Here is a 17,505-nt window from a genome sequence, read left to right on the forward strand (position 1 = left end):
TGGCAGCCCGGCGCCGGGCGGGGGGGGACGCCGGGCAGCGCTAGAGGGGCCAGGCTGCCCCCCAAGGGGCCCGATCCTGCCGGGGAGCCTCGCATCGCCCCCCGTGCCCGGGTGCGGGCGGGGGGTTGGGAAATGACGGTTCCAGCGGGACCCGGCCGGGGAATCGCGCGCTAAGAAGTGTGCTGGCGTCCCCCTGCGCTCCTGTGCCAGGCACGGTGGGGCTCGCCCCCCCGGGCACCACCGCCAGCCTGGGGACCCTCTGCTCTGACCCCCTAGGTTGCCACTTGACCAGCTGGGAGCAGACGATCCCCCCGGCATGGGTGCATGGGGGTGGCGTTCATGCTCCCCTGAGCCAGCTGAGACCCCTCGTTGTGGAGGCCTGGTCGCGCCTTCGTTGTTTGGCTTTTTGCAGGAGTGGCCCCTGCGTCCCCCTGCTGCCCTGGTGGCCCTGCCACCCCCGCTGCTGCCTGCCACCGCCTCATCTCCCCTTGCCTGGCAAATTGCTGCTTGTATTTTGCCGAGTGGCCGCTGCGCTGTGGAAGTGGCAGCCATTTGGTCACCCTGGCATTACTTTACGCGCTGCCTTTGCTTGCTGTCGAGTTCTGCCTCCATAGCTATTGTATGTTCCCAAAGTTGCTTTTGAGGCCGGCAGCGTCTGGCTTTGCATGGGTTCTGGCTGCTGTGGCCACCTCGAGTTCAGCGGCCACTTCCTGAATTGCCAGGATGGCTACTGTAAGAATCTGCCTGGCTTTTGTCTGCAGAGCCTGTTTGGCAGTGCAGTGGCTCCCGAGGAGCAGTGTGCCCTTGCCAAGCTCCAGCCGCTAGGACCTGTTGTTGTTACATCTGGTTGTATCGGGTGGGTTGTGCGGGAGCTCTGATGACTTCCAGCACTGAAAAAGTGAGGAGAAAGTAGTGGGCCGTTACGCTGAGGCCGTTACGCTGAGGTGTGTGGCAGGGGAGCGGAGGAGCAGGAGTTGGGAATGCCATCCGCTTGGTGCCCACCGGGATGGGGGAGCGTGGGTATGCACCTGTGTGCCTGAAGCATCGGAGCTCAGCCCTGACTTCCCACCAGGATCAGTGTGCCGGTGCATCAGCCGAGCCCCGTGGCTGCTGGAGGTGGAAGCGGGACCCTCCTTTCTGCCGAGCCCAGGGTGTTGCACATCACCGCTGTGCAGCACGGGCAGCCCCGAGGGGGGCCAGAGCTCCGGGATCGCTACCCGGGGCTGGGAAGCTTGTAAATGTGAATGGCCAGGTTGCTCATTGGAATGAATTCCATCCTTTTTCCCGTTTCTTGGCCAAGCTGTTATTTTGATATTTGTTATCGGTGACTGTACAACCATGGTTGTGTATTTCCCCAGCTTCTTGGGGATGACCTGGTCCTTCAAACCAGACTTTTCCAATTGTGCTTTATGGCGGAGCTTTTCAGGTATGGCCGAGGATTGAACATACAGCGCCGCTGCTCTCGCTTGAAATGATAAAAACCCTCCAAACATTTGAAAATTAAATGTGCTGTGAATCCTAATGAAGAAGATTAACAGGTTTAACCTGCTTCAGTGGCCTGCCTTTACCTCTCTTCATACACATTTACCTCCTCCCCTAGATTCTGTACCCCCTTGGATGCCTCTGGAAGGGCCTCGCGCTCTCACCTTCGGGCTTGCCTGCACAAGGGGGTTGCCAGGAGGTTTCTCCTGGGCATACCTGTGTGCCACAGTAATGATTGGCGTGCAAGGAGCTGCGATTCTGTGGCGTAGTGGGATCACTTACTAAAAGCAACCAGCTCCATGTTTTCCTTCAAGAGGGGGAGCATCACGTCCAGTGGGACTAGATGGTCGCTGTAGGTCCCTTCCAGCTGAAATACTCCATTCTGTTTCTATTTGTAGCCAAAGTGAATCGGTCAGGTTTTCCTCTTGCCAAAGTTTAGCCTCCATCACTCCTTGCATACCTTCCTGATTCCTCCTGGAGCTCCCTTGCATTTGTCAGCCTTTCTTGGGGGGGTTGGGGGGTGGGATGGGATGTGGGGTGTGGAGTCGAGGGGAGCAGTCACTGTGGGATACAGAGCACTAGGGAAGGATTATTTATTTACCAGATCTGGGCTGTAATACCTTTGCAATTGTAGTCTCTGGAGTTGGCCTGAGCATTTATTCAGCCGTGCCCCTCCTTAAATCTCTACCTGAATGTTTACCCAATCATACATTTTTCCTCTTTGGGTGCCTGTCTTTTCTGTAAGCCGCTTTCCTCCTCCACCAGGCCATATCTTTCCCAGCTCTGTTTTTGCTTTCTCCCATTCTCTTTTGGACAAACAAACTAATTTCCTACCTCCATTGGATTTTCTGGTCTCTTTCTCCCTCCACTGGGAGATGCAATGGAAGCATGAGGTGTATTTCCTGTGTTTATCGCTTCATCTCTTCCCTCTGTACTTCTTGAGGACGGTTCCTTGTGAAGTGCTGAATAGTCATGCTTTACAAGTTTCTGAAAGGCCAAGGAGAAGGTGACACGAGCTCTGAGTGTGTTTAAAGGTGGAGGCACCTTTGAAAGAGTCATGCTCCTGTCCAAGTGAGCTACACCCAGGGCACGTATTCTCTGCAGAATCCGCTCACGTGGTCACTGCCCAAGTCTGGTCGCAGCCGACGGTTCAGCGTGAAGGTGAGATGCTCCATCTCACTGCCTTGCCCGCGTTCCTGAGGCTGCAGCCATGGCTGAGGTGTGTGCTGCCGGGCTGGCCAGGTCCACGTCCCGCTGCTCTGTGTCATGCGGAGCTCAGCACCGGAGCCCTTGCTGTCCTGCCAGCGGTGCGGTGGGACCTTAGGGAGACGCGTGTGGAGGATGATGGGATGGAAGAGGATGTCCCCAGCTCAGGGCTGGAGCTTTGCCTCTCTCCCTTGGGCTGGTTGGCCAGTGCGAGCTTCCAGCACGTGGGGGTAGGTTAAAAGTTTAACACAAGTCAATTTTGTGAGGAAGCGATCCCTTTGGAAGCGGTGCCTGGCTTCCAGTTGTGATGGTGCTCCTGCAGAAATCCATGACAGCCTGTTTTCTGCACTTGTTGTGGCAGCAAACACGGATTTGTTACCGTCTCCTGTAAAAATACCAATGTTTGATTGATTGTTGTGGCAGTGTTTTCACCTATAAACCAAAGGGTAACTGCAGTATCTTCTCTGAGCAATTTCAGCCAATGATGGTCTGTCTGGGCCTCGCTGAAGAAGGGTCGCTGCTTGCTTTCAGTCTTCCTTCATGTCTCTTGCCCTGGTGACATTGTTCATCATAGATCAGTTTAGCTCAAAAATTTTAGTCTTGTACTTCCCTGCCGTGCAAGGCACTTGGCAATGCCCTGCTCCTTCCACAAGGTCTCTCTCTGTTATAGATCACTTCAGCGAAGGTTGCATTTGAGCAACCTTCATCTCTGCGGACAGTGGATTAGATATACTGTGTATATATATATTTAGGTATGTGCATACATATCACAATATATATATGTAGTATTCTGTATCATATATAATACATGATGTTATATTACACTTTATGTCCAATACGTATGCTATACGTATCAGTATAAAATTTATCTATAGTACAGTATTTTGGATATAGTACTGTTTTTCTTTCAGGTGGTGCACTAGATGAAGTGATTTTTGTCAGAATTATTTAGTTTGCCAGGCATGTGGATAGGGCCCACTCTCCATGAAGAGTGGTTTATCCAGTTACCATTATCTGTCAAGCTTTCCTCATACGTTGCTAGACTGTTGCTTTCAAAGTGCATTTTCACCTGGAGCTAGACCCCATCACCTCTTGGCCAACCTCTCTATGACTGCTAATGACTTTAGTATTGAAAAACCTGTTCTGATCAACTGGCTGGTCCTCTGCCCTGCACAGCCTGTGGCAGGGAATGTCACCTGGTGGTCTTTGCAGGTAAGAGTATTCATTGTAGAATAAAATGGGAAAAAAAAAGCTTTAAGATTTCCAGTGATGTGGGAGATCTCCATGCAGTTTTTTCAAGTGATGATTTTTCCCACTCTTTAGATTTTGCACTATTTCGGTGTGGAATTTGTCTAGCTTCAGCTAGAAGGTTGTCTTGTAGGTTAAAGAGACCTCTCTGCCGTCAGGAATCTTCTCCCTTTGTAGTACTCATAGGCCACCTTCAAGTTGCATTTTGACCTTTTCTCCAATAAGATAAATATCTTGAGCTTCTTAAGGCCCTTACTGTAAGGGGGAGAGAAGTTACTGGACTTCCTTGTTCTTCTTTTGGAAGTTTTGAGTTTGTCAGCATCCTTTTTGGGGTACACGGGTAGAAAACTGCACACGCTACTCCCATCATGGTCCCTCCAACCCTCTGTATAGTCGGGTAAAAACCCATCTCTCTGTTCCTGCTCTTGAAGGTGTTCCTCTTGTTGTGAACTGGTGGGTTTCATTCATTCTGGAGTAGCCCCCTTAGAGGTCTCATGCCAAGCTCCTGTTCGTTTGCCATCAGCCGTTCGTTACAAGGCCTTTTGCAAGCTTTGGTGTATCCTTGGATGTTCATCCTTCAAAGCGCTGTACATTCTTCCATTCTTGGTGTAAAAATCTTCCATAATTACGCTTATCTTTCTGCGTGACCCTGTTGCCAGCTGATCTGTGCCGGAATTTCCATTTCTTCATTTTCTCTCTCACCTGCCCCAGCGCCATCTGCAGACTTCATCCGTGTTTCTGCAATCTTTGTCCAGCCAGTGCCTTCACCACTGCTGGCAACGTTCCATGGCAGGCCGCCATTGCCTGGCCACAGCGAGCTCTGGGGGGCTCATTTTCTGACGGCAGGGCCACCTGTGGGGTCTTCTTGCTGGGACAGGTCATAGCCGTGCCGCAGCCTTCAGCCCGTCACATGCTGCTTGGCAGAGGTTACCCGGGGCATCAAAACCGCTGGGGTGTTCACCTGGCCATCGTGCCTGTTCTCCTGGCAGCCTGGGCCTGGGCTGGGGTCTCTGGGCTGGGGTCTCTGGGCTGGGGTGCCCACTGCGTGACGGGGCCGTGGCTGCGGTGGTGAGGTGGGCTCGGTGTCCGGGTGGTAGCACTTTGCTGAGAATTGCTTTGGATTCTCTTGGGGTCAGGGAGAATTCTGGATACTTGTGGCTTTTAATCCTTTATTGTATCAGGACTGGGAAGACCTTGGTTTAACCATAAACATCATGTTTTCTGATTGCATAAGGACTGAAATCATACTTTACTGCGAACTTGGTAAAGTTTTTAAGGCCAAATCTCTCCTTCCTCTGGAGGGCGGATTGGCACTAGCACAGGCCCCCAGGCCCCAGGGTGCTCTGTTCTCTGAGGTGTCTCTGGCAACCCCATTTAGCTTTGCAGTCTGCTGTGAACAGGGGGTTTGAGTGGAGACCTCCCACCACCTCTTCCCCTGTAAACCTTCCTGGATGCACCATTGTGTTTCCCTTCCTTCCGCCCCAGAGGTGAGGGCAGGGTTGTCCCACTTGGCCAGTTCTCTAGACCAAGGAAAAGCTGCAGGATCCTGAGCAAGGGATTGGCTCAAAGCTTATCAGTGCCCAGGTCTGCTGTACAGCTGTCCCAGTTTCCATCTCCCTGGCCCCAGTTGTCCTTTCCTTCTGGATCTGTCTGTCCACTTTCATCCTGTCCGGGCACTTGCCCTTTGCATGCACGGCGCTCGCGTTGGCTTTGCTGTCAGCTGTGAATCCCTAGAAACAAAATCCAAAGGGTGTCCCTTGGGTCACTGGCTGCAAAGGCAGAATCACAGAATCATGTGGGTTGGAAAAGACCTTTAAGATCACTGATCCAACTGTTAAGCCATCACTGCCAAGGCCACCACCGAACCACGTCCCTGAGCACCGCACCTGCACGTCTTTTCAATGCTTCCAGGGATGGTGACTCTGCCACCTCCCTGGGCAGCCTGTTCCAGTGCTTGACCACCTTTGGTGAAGAAATTTTTCCTGCTCTCCCACCTAACCCTCCCCTGGCGCAGCTTGAGGCCCTTTCATCTTGTCCTGTCACTTGTTCCCTGGGAGCAGAGACCGACCCCCCTGGCTGCAGCCCCCTGCCAGGCAGCTGTAGGGAGCGATCAGGTCTGCTCCGAGCCCCCTCCCCTCCAGGCTGACCCCCCCCAGCTGCCCTGCAATAGCCTTGTGCCCCAGCCACTTCCCCAGCCCCCTCCCCAGCTCTGGACACGCTCCAGCCCCTCAGTGTCCCCCCTGCCCTAGGGGGCCCAAACTGAACACAGGATTTGAGGCGTACAGTCCCACCAGTGCAGAGTGCAGGGGGACGGTCACTGCCCCGGTCCTGCTGGCCACACCATCTCTGACACAAGCCAGGATGCTGTTGGCCTTGGCCACCTGGGCACACTGGAGGCTCATGTCCAGCCGGCCGTTAACCAGACCCCTCAGCCCTTTCCTCTGGGCAGTTCCCAGCCCCCTGCCCCAGCCTGTGGGGCTGTGTGGGGCTGGTGTGCCCCACGGGCAGGGCCTGGCACTGAGCCCTGTTGAACCTTGTACAACTGGCCTGGGCCCATCATCCAGCCTGCCCAGACCCCCTGCAGAGCCCTCTTCCCCCCATCATCCAGCCTGCCCAGACCCCCTGCAGAGCCCTCTTCCCCCCATCATCCAGCCTGCTCAGACCCCCTGCAGAGCCCTCTTCCCCCCATCATCCAGCCTGCCCAGACCCCCTGCAGAGCCCTCTTCCCCCCATCATCCAGCCTGCTCAGACCCCCTGCAGAGCCCCTGCCCCCCCGGCACGGCAGTGCTCCCCGCAGCTGGGTGTCATCTGCCAGTGGACTGAGGGGGCCCTCAATCCCCTCACCCCGATGGTTGCTAAAGACATCAAACAGCACCGAACCCAGCCCGGAGCCCTGGGGACACCCGTGTACCCGGTGCCAGCGGGAGGTGACTCGATCCACCGGTGCTCCCTGGGCCTGGCCACCCAGCCAGCTCCTCACCCAGCGCAGAGCCCCCTGGCCCGGCCGGGAGCAGCTGGGGTCTCTGGGAGATGCTGTGGGAGATGGTGCCAAAGGCTTTGCTGAGGTCCAGGTAGACACCACCCGCGGCCTGTCCCCCATCCACTGAGCGGGTCACCTTGTCCTAGAAGATCAGGTTCACCAAGCAGGACCTGCTTTCCACAGAAGCGGGACCTGCCTTCCACAGCCCCGAGCTGGCTGGGCCCAATCCCCAGCTGTCCTGCACATGCCGTGTGATGGCACTTGGGAAGAGCTGCTCCATAACCTTCCCTGGCACCGAGGTTGGGCTGGCAGCCTGCGGTGCCCCACGTCCTCTTTCCAGCCCTTCTTGTAGAGGGGCATCACACTGGCAGACCCCTGCTCAGCTGGGACCCCCCGTCAGCCAGGGCTGCTGAGCCGTGATGGAGAGCGGCTCGGTGAGTGCTTCTGCCAGCCCCCTGTGTGCTGGGGGGGTCTCACCCATGGGGTCCCACCTGGTCCCGCAGCCTGGTGTGTGTCTGAGTGGTGCAGCAGGTCACCAACCAGTTCCCCTTGGACTGTGGGAGCCGCATTCTGCTCCCTGTCCCTATCCTCCAGCCCAGGGGCCGGGTGCCACGGGAACAACTGGGCTTACTATTAACAACTGAGGCGAAGGTGGCATTAAGCACCTCAGCCTTCTCCTCACCCTTTGTCGCCATGTTTCCCCCACATCCAATAAAGGATGGAGGCTGTCCTTAGCCCTCCCTTAGTTGCTAAGGTATTTATAGAAACATTTTTAATTGTCTTCTATGGCAGTAGCCAGATGAAGTTCTAGTGGAGGTTTGGCCCTTCTCATTTTCTCCCTGCATAACCTCACGATGTCCCTGTAGTCCCCCCGAGTGGCCTGCCCCTTCTGCCAGGGCTCATGCACCCCTATTTCCCCACGTTCCAGCCAGAGCTCTCTGCTCAGCCAGGCCGGTGGCTCTCTCTGCCACACGTGGGGACAGCCAGCTCCTGCCCCTTGAAAATGTCCCTGAAGAATGCCCAGCCTTCCTTGGGCGCCTTTGCCCTGCAGGGCTGCCGCCCAGGCCCTTTGGGCACCGTGCCACCTGCTTTCTTGTGCAAACATAGTGAAGTCCGTGTAACTAATAATGATTTTATTTTGCCCCGGTTATGCTCCAGGGACATCTGTTCCGGGGCTGCCCCATGTGGCCAGGAATCTTCATATTTCCATCTTTAAGTTGTTGGTGGCTTTTTTATACCCACTTGTTCTTATGCCAACCTCCTTTTTTAGCCTAAATACCCCTTCTGACCCCTTTGTGTTTAGTTTCTGGTGTTCTACAGACAGTAATCACATCACCTCAGCTTTTATTTTGTGAGGTTAAAAAAAGGTAAAGTCTTTATAGGTTCCGTACATAACAGAGAGACTCTTTGTGTCCCTCAGCGTTCTGGAAACAGCTTTCTGCACCTTTTCCAATCTACTTTGATCTTTCCTGATGTTGGGAAACTGAAGCATTATGTGGGCTGCCAGAGGATGTCTGACAAGTGCAATGGTCAGGGGCGTTAATGCCTTCTCTTGTTGCTTGATGATACCTTGCCTGATGTGTTGGAAGTAGCGATGGTGCCCATAGCTGTCCTGTGATGAGTGAATGCCGCTCCTCAGTGCTCCCTACTGATGAGCAGAATCTTATGGCTGACATGCTTGTCACTGGGCACTTTGTGCTATTGAACTTGTTAAAAACGTGCCAGTGACCCTCCTAGGTCCATCTAGTCCAGAGTCCGTGTCTGCAGCAGCAGTTGCTACCAGATCCCTGGGAAGGAGGGTGAATGAAGGCAAGCTCTCATGCTCTTCCTCTGATACTTCTACAGCTTCCAGCTGTTTCCAGTAGAGGGTCTGCCAGAGCTGGATGTGGTTTCTGTCTATTCAGAAAGTGGCAGTTATTCTCTCTTGCATTAAACTCTCCAGTCTTGGGTCAAATGCATGTGGGCTTCTAGCACCCATAGTGTCCTTTGGTTAGAAATCCTGCAGCGACCCACTTCAAGAACTCTTTCTTCTTGTTGGTTTGGAGCTTGTTTCTTTGTCGTGTTATTTGATGGTGCTCAGTTCTTATACTGGAAAAGACAGTGAAAAATGGTTTCCTACCCAACGTCTACTTTTCATATATGGTTTTACAGTCCTTGATCACATCCTCACTTAATAACCTTGTCTCTGGGCAGAGATGTCCAACCCACTCAGCCATGCCTCTTCATTTCCCTGTCTAGTTCCTGTGGAAGGAGAGAACTGCATACGTGTTTCAAGATGTGGGAAAGCCATGGGCTTGGGCAAGGGCATAATGGCATTCTCTGTTTTGTTTTCAGTGCCTTTCTCAGAATTTCTAGCACATGGTTCACTTTGTTGATGGCTGCTGAATGCCAAGGTGACATTTTCATAGATCTGCCTCTTGTATCCCAAGGGCATCGCTCTTGAGTGGCACCAGTCAGCTCAGAGTCCATCATTTTATACATGGAGATGGAGTTGGGTTTTTTTCTCTGTGTGCATTGCTCTGTATTTAGATGGAAGTTCATGTGCCATTTAACCACCCAGTCACTCCTCTTGGAAAGTCCTTCTACAGTTCTCCTCAGTTAGTTCCTCATTATTACCCTCATTAATTTACTTCTGTCAGCCACATTGTCTTCCCTTTTTCTATAGCCATCCTGATTTTGCTTCTTTAGTGGTTTATTCCCTTAAGTTCTCTCTTAAATTGTGATCATCTGCAATACTGACAGTGTCTCCTACTTAATGCCCTTGGGAGGCAGGACATGGATCCTGCGGTGACCCGGCAGGCTTTCTCCCCCCCAGTGCCATGCTTTCAGCACTTTGTCATTCAGATCCCTTTGCAGAGTTTGATCCTTCTAGCTGCTGAGTGTCCCTCTGGTTCTTTTCTCCACTCTGACCAGTCTGCAGGACAGAGGGCTCTACTCAGAGCTGCATCCTTGCCCCGGCCTGCCTCTGCCAGCTTCAGAACGATATGTGTCCTGGTGGAAAGGGGTGGCTGTGCTTGCTGTTGGCTGCTCTGTGGCTGAGGGGAGCGACAGGTGATGCAGCCACTCTGACTTTGCATCCATCTTCTGGTTTCCTGTGTTCTTGCCCATGACCTGCAGCTGCAGAGTTGCCAGCGATCTCGCCCAGTAAAGACTTGCACCAGAAGTCTGGAACCGTGATGGGCTTACAGGTGGATAACTGCCATCCACAGCAATGAGGAGCCACTGTTCGTGGAGTCACAGTTGCAAGTTGTAACGAGGAAATGAGAAGCAGTCGTGGGTGTTTCTGCACTGGAGTGGGTGTCCTAGGTCAGCTGGAGAAGCTTAGTTCTTGGAGATGTCCGGGACTCGCCTGGAGAAGCCCCTGAGCAACCCCATCTAGAGCTTGAGGTCTGCTGTGCGCAGGAGCTTGGAGCAGAGCCCTGCAGGCATCCCATGCCGGCATCTCCCTTTGAGTCTCTGGGCAGCCAACCTGGGCTGCCTCAGAGTAGTTTGCTTTGCACCCCTTAGCCAGGGACCTCTGTGTGTAAAAAGGCGTGTGAGTACGTGGTGGACCGTTAACCCCTAGCAGCTCCCCAGGTGAGGCGTGCTCAGGCATTGCCAGTACAGAACCAGAACGTGACATAGCCAGCATGGAGAGTGCGGCATGTCCTTGCTCTGCGTCACACGGCCGGGGCTTCATCCCACTGCCAGAGGGGAAAGCCCGGTGTGGTGTGATCTGCTGCCAGCCTGCGTCCCCATGAGATCTGGAGGCTCTCCTCCGGCGAGGCGCTGTGATTCTTCTGAGATTTTAAAGTAGATCTGTTACTTACAGTCATTTTAGTGTGCCCTCAGGAATCGTTTTATGATTAACGTAACCTTCTTTAGTACATCTAGCCTTCATTTAGTGAATCAAACTTTATTTTCAGTCGCTTCTGCAAAAATTAATATCTTCTATGCTGTAAATTAAGCTATTGTTAAATGCATGAATGTTTTTATTATTTAGTACCTCACTTTAGCTCTAATTGTTTTTATTTCACTCCGCTCGTCAGAAAATATTTTTTCTCAAACACGTTTTTTATTGAATGGAGGTTCCAGAATTACAGCTTTCACACTCAAAGTAATGTTCGTACTCCTCATGGTTGTGCAGAATTAAGAAAACAAAACATTAATATAAACTTAATAAAACATAAACTGGCTTTATCTCCTAAGACTGCCAGCGCTCTTCAGGTTTATTTTTAGTACTCTTACTTGGCACCCCTTCCTGAAATGTGAGCATTTTAGTTTTTATTTATTGTTATTGTACTGGGGGGAAGGAGCACTGAGGTAGCATGGTAAGTCAGTTTGTCAACAAGTACTGTTCACAGGTAAGTCAACAAGTACATACAAGAAAAGGATTAAAGCTGTTGTCTCAGGTCGGGTCACTTTTTCTCATGGGAGATATTTTAGGCATAGATCATAGAATTTTGTTTGGTTGGAAGGGACCTTTAACGATCACCTAGTCCAACCCCCCTGCCATGAGCAGGGACATCTTTCATTAGATCAGATTGCTCAAAGCCCCATCCAGCCTGACCTTGAACTTCACTGATGGGGCATCCCCAGTTTCTGTGGGCATCCTGCTCCAGTGTTTTGCCACTCATAGAATTTTTTTTTTCCTTATGTCCAATCTAAACTTACCATCTTTCCTTTTAAAACTGTTGCTCCTTGTCCTGTCACTGCGGGTCCTGGTAAAAAGTGTCTCTGTCTCTCCATCTTTCTGATAAGCACCTTTAAGCACTGAGAGCTGCAGTGAGGTTCTCCCGGAGCCTTCTCCGGGCTGAACACCCCCAGCGCTCAGCCTGTCTGCACAGCAGAGGACTCCAGCCCCCTGAGCATCCTCGTGGCCGCCTCTGGACGGGTCTTTATACTGGGTGCCCCGAGCTGGAGGCAGCGCTGCAGGGGGTCTCACCCAAGCAGGGCAGACGGCAGAGCCCCCCCGCTGGCCACGCTGCTGGGGATGCAGCCCAGGGCTCGGCTGGCTCTCTGGGCTGCGAATGCACATGGGCAGCTCATGTCTGTTCTTTCATCCACCAGTGCCCCCAAGTCCTTCTCGGCAGGGCTGCTCTCTGTCCATCCCCCCTCCAGTCTGCACTGGTCCTGCGGATTGCCCCAGCCCAGGTGCAGGACCTTGCACTTGGCCTTGTTGAACTGCATGGGGTTCACATGAGGCCACTCCTCAAGCCCTTCACGGTCCCCCTGGGCAGCATCCCTCCCCTCCAGCACACCAGCTGCACCACTGGGCTTGGTGTCATCTGCAAACGTGCTGAGGGTGCGCTCCATCCCACGCTCTGTGTCATTGGAGAAGACATTAAGTAGTATTGGTGCCAGTACGGACCCTTGAGGGACACCACTCGTTACTGGTTTCCACTTGGACATTGAGCTGTTGACTGTAACTCTTTGGACAAGACCATCCATCCATGCCTTATCCATCAAACCTGTATCTCTCCGATTTAGCTGTGAGAATGTTGTGGGGGACTGTATCAAAGGCCCAAGAGAAGTCCAGGTAGATGATGTCCGTAGCTCTTCCCTTGTCCACCGATGCAGTTACTCTGTCATAGGAGACCGCTAGGTTTGTCAGGTACAACTTCCCTTGGTGGAGCCATGTTGGCTGTCTCTGATCACCTCCGTATCCTCCATATGTTTTGACATGCCTTCCAGGAGGATCTGCTCTGTGAGCTTACTGGGCTCACAGACTGGTGAGGCTGACCGGTTGGTGGTTCCCTATTACCCTGTTCAGAAGCGGGTGCAGTATTCCCCTTCCTCCAGTCACTGGAGACTGCCTGACTGCCGTGACTTTTAAAATATGATGGAGAGCGGTTTGGCAGCTGCATCAGCCGGTTCCCTCAGGAGCCCGGGACGTATCTCACCGGGTCCCGTGGGCTTGTCTGTGTTCAGCTCCAACCTGATCTGTTGTGCTGATGGGATCGTGAATCTGCTTTTCACTTACACACACAGGTAGATCTAAAGCAAGAGAGTTCATTCAGCTTGTATATTAAAGTCTCTGTAGTTTGCCCTTCAGTACAGAATGGAGTTTCTGAAAGTGCATACATTTGCATTTATCGATTATTTTAAAACATTTCATAGTGACCCATTTTATGCGATATTTTGAAGATAGAGGAATCCAATGAAATTCCAGTACCTTACCAGCACAGAATCATTTTTTTAATAGAAAATGACAAAAATTGACAACTGTCACTGGTTTTATACGGAACTATTTTTATACTGAATTTGTATTTTGATTTCTGCACAGTAATAGACATTTTCACTTGTTGCAGGCATTTCTGTCTTAGGTTTGCCGCGTAACACGGGGCTGCCAAGGCTCCCTAGCGGGGCAGGTCTCAGCCCTTCCTGGCCATGTCCAGCGGCTGCTGGTGGTGGGATGCTGGTGGGATACTCCTGTCGCACACACAGCATGGGGGGTGCTCCGATGGCAGTGTGCATTTGTGCAGTGGTGCAGGCAGCCAGGGAAAGCTTCAGATAACGCTGCCTTCAGCCTGGGCTCGTGAGTATTTCAGTCCCCTGAGATCCTCCAGCTCCACTTGAGTATTGCAGGAGGATGTAGTTAAGCTCCATCCACTTGGTCAGCAAGAGTTTTGACTGGAGTGTGATTATTTGACCAGGTTTGTAGCCTTATTCCTTGATTAATCCCCCCCTCTAGCCCGAGTTCACAGCCCCTGCATCCACCCGGTCTTGTAATTATTTTGCAGGAGACAGGAAAATGCCTGTGTTTCAAAACTACCTTTCGGTTGGTGTCACGTAAATATATTTCTTTGTAACAAAATTTACTGAGTAAAAAATTCTGCAAGTGATGGGACTATTCACACCCATGATGATACTGGCCACAAGCGTCCGGGCACTGCCATCTTGGTATTCAACCATTTTGCCATCCTAATCCCTTTGCTCACACAATCATTTTCACTCTTACAGTGATGTCACGCTACATGTAGATATCATAAGAGTGTGAGATGCCACCTGAACCCTGACGCGTTCATTCACTGCTAACACTGCACACAGTGCTCTTCTCCCTCCTTCCCTCCCTTTCTCCACCAGATGATGGTACGATGCCAGGGTTCAAGCATGAAGTCAGATAATTAGCCATTGGGAAATGTTGAGCTTCGGATAGTCTAATTGCAGGATTTTGGATGAAACCTTATGTTTCCAAGATGCTATACAGTTGTTAAACCTGATTACATTTCTGGGAATTTTCCCTTCATTTTATAAAATGAAAGAGGTGGAGACAGGAATTAAAAGTGCCTGGGACCATCATTCACTGGACAGTTTGTGTGTGTGCATATATATACATATATCTATATCTATATATATCTATCTATGTGCCAGCTTCTGACCTGCCACCCCCGGTGCATGTTCCCTGGCTGTGCTGCTTGGGTGGGCACTCCCTTCTGAGCAACCTTTACCTGTCCAGGGGGACCCATCAGTTATCGTCTCATTTTACGTTCAGGACGCTTCCCAGCATCTACGACGTGTTAGAAAGCAGCTGTGTTCATTTTGCTGCCCGGGTTCCTCCCTCCAGTCCTAACCCATCCCTTTGCAGAAGGGGGAAGAGAAAAACCAGGATGGGAACACAGAGCTAATGAATTGCAGAGAAGCAGACTCCATTTAATTCTCAACATCTTCTGACTTCTGAGTCCCTGCCTTTGCATGCCAAATGCCTTTGATTTCACAAAGGATTTTGGATGCAGTCCTTACATTTCAAAAAATGACTTGAGGAATAGTCACTGTGTACTTTCAACAGTTCCCAACTGAAGCAAACAAGAGGTTTGAACTTCAGAGCATCTATACTTAGACTAAAGGAGGAACTTCACTGGTTCCTTACTTCAAACTTATTTTCCATGGGCTTAGCATCTAGTGGAAGACAGTGCTGGCTGTGTCAGTAGGAACTGCACGGGCCCAGCACTGGTGCACAGCACCGTCTGTCCATTTGGGATGGTGTTCCTTGGTACGGTCTTTGGCCTGTGCCAGCGCGTGCTCTCCCAGACGATGCCCAAGTGTGTTTTGGGAGCTGGTGTAGCAGCTTGCCAATGGCCAGTGGCCAGGCTAGATGCATCCGTCCCCCTTAGGGGAGGGTGGGGGAATTCTGCCATCCAGATGCAAGCTGTGTGATGCCAGTCACCCCTGGGACCAGAGGACAGGCACTGTCCCTTTTTGTTTAAAAGCAGAGATGCTGTCACATTGCCCCTTCTTGCAGCATTTGTGGGCCTGATGGGCAGCAGAGCTTTTAATTAATTTCTTCTTTGAGACTGAGAGGCAGCCATGCACCTCTCTGTCTTTGCCCTCGGTGCCTCCCTCTGGTGCGTGTCCCACCAGGCAGTGCCCAAGCAGAGCCTTGGTGGGGAGAGGGGCTCCGTCCATGCTGTTCCCTCCACCCCAGGTCATGGTGGGGTAGCTCAGGGTGGGCTCCTGTGTCGTCCCCTCCTGCCTGCTGCACCTCCCCTCCTGCTGGGACCAGGCTGGAATCCACCTGAGCTTATGGGACGTTACAGTTCGAGAAGATCAAGGGTGGAAGGTAATAAAACCAAGCAGATGTTTTATTTTTCCCCTGAGAGAGGAGTAGTACAAAAGAAGGGGAAGGGACCACGGTAACTGCTGAGAACTGAGTGCCAGCAGCTAATCTCAGTGAGGACTGGGTCAGGCCTCAAATGTCTGCTAGCTGAAGAAATGCTGCTGAAGTAATGGTGGTGTTGGCTCTTCAGTGGTGTGGGTGCTGGGAGCCTTCAGCTCCCTCCTCTTGCACTAGCCCCAGGGAGGCTGGCTGGACCCTGGCTGCCTGTGACCTTCCCAGGGAGCCTGGGGCCCCGGACTTGCCAGCCTGTCCTGCTGTGCCACTGAGCATCAGCTGAAGTGACAGAGCCCTTCAGCCCGCTGCTGGGCTCGGAGGCACTTCCCAGGCTTGCCCGTCACTGGGAATTGCCTCACTGCTGCTGGGACGTAGCTGCGCGCGCAGGCCCGGCAGGCACGAGCCTCGTGTGGCCCGTTTGCCATTCACAGCCCGGCCAGGCCACCAGACGCCATCCCAGGCGGCTCTGCCCTGCTCCTGTTTCCCTCTACCTCTCTTGCCATCTAGGAAGGTTTATTTTCTCAAACCCCCAGTCTAACGTGTACATGCTCTACTGAGCCCAGGGCAAACATTCACTGGACTTCCTAGGAGACCACGGGTGCATACTGAAGTAGGTAAAATTTGAGTGCATCTCATCTGCAATGGGCCTGGTTCCGCGTTTGTTACCTGTGAAGAGTAACCCTGCGCTGCAGCCTGGGAAGGAGGGAGCGTACCTGCATCCTTCGGTAGAAGGGGGGCTGGAGCCCCTGATTTCTTGGCTGCCTGTGCAGGACGATACTTCTCTGGGAAAGGAGAATGACCTGGGAGCTGGGGAGGAGGAGGAGGAGCGGGATCCATTTTGGATCCCATGTGGGGATGCCTGTTGAGTGTGCGTTGGTCGCAGGAGACTGCACCAGGGCTTACGCGAGAACATGGAGGGGTTTGGGCAGTAAGCCAAGCCAAGCTGGGCTGTATGAAACGCAAACAGAAAATAGCAATTTGCAGTGCCTCGTAACTCTGTCAAACCTGGAAAGGGCTTCACAGGGCCAGGAGAAGGTTATCCCTTCGGCAGCAGCCCTGCCAAATGTCTCATTTCCTTTCCAAAACCACAGAGCCCTAAGAACTCTTCTGAGACATTTATTTACAGGGATCTTTGGTGATGGGAAGGGTTAGGTGTAACTTTGTTAATTGTCAAGGCTCATGCTGCAAGCTTTTATTTCATGGATGTTAAAATTAGAAGGTGGTGGTGTGATCCTCTCACCTGGCCTGTGCTGTAATGGCTGCTGTATTGTGCCTAATAATGTGTGTGCATCAACTCTTGTTACATATTTTAGAAAAGTTTTCACTCTCTAAGTGTAGAAACTTCTGCCCCGGTGGTTAATTACATCTACTGAAACATACCCGCTTGCTGCTGGCTTTGTTTGGTACCACATACTCAGTGGCCGGCGTAAGTGCCAAGTCAGTATCTCTTAAAAAAGGGAAGTTTCAGTGTGAGCTTGCCTGCCTCTTACTTCTCTGACTTACTTCTTTGGGTAGAAGACTAAAAAATCATCATTACAGGGTTGCTGGGAAGCTGAAGCGAGACCTGTGTGTTGAGTGATGTCAGGTTCTGTGGTGTGGGAGGTGTGGGTGCATCCCTGCTGCATGGCAGAGCAGCAGCAGGCTGGGGATGCACTGTGCTGCTGCGCGCTCAGGGCTGAGCTGTTGCTTGCGGGCTGCCAGCACGGCGCATGCTGAGCGCGGGTTGCATTAGGATCGCCTTACTCCCCATGCTTGCTTCATGTGAGCAATGTTAATTCTAGATACTTATCTGGAATAGCATCGGTGTAACTGGCTGAATGAGCAACCGAAGGCCAAAGTATGACAGAAATGTGAGGCTGTATAACGTGTCAGCTGGTAGGGATTAGGAGAGTGCTCTGCCTCTATTAGGTCAGTTATAAACCATCGTAAGCTACTTCTCTATTAAAGAAGAGATCTCAGTTAATGAATTGCTGTGTGTGGGAATTAATGCTGGATGAGT

This window comes from Falco biarmicus, chromosome 5 (assembly GCF_023638135.1).
Source record: "Falco biarmicus isolate bFalBia1 chromosome 5, bFalBia1.pri, whole genome shotgun sequence".
Lineage (NCBI taxonomy): Eukaryota > Metazoa > Chordata > Aves > Falconiformes > Falconidae > Falco > Falco biarmicus.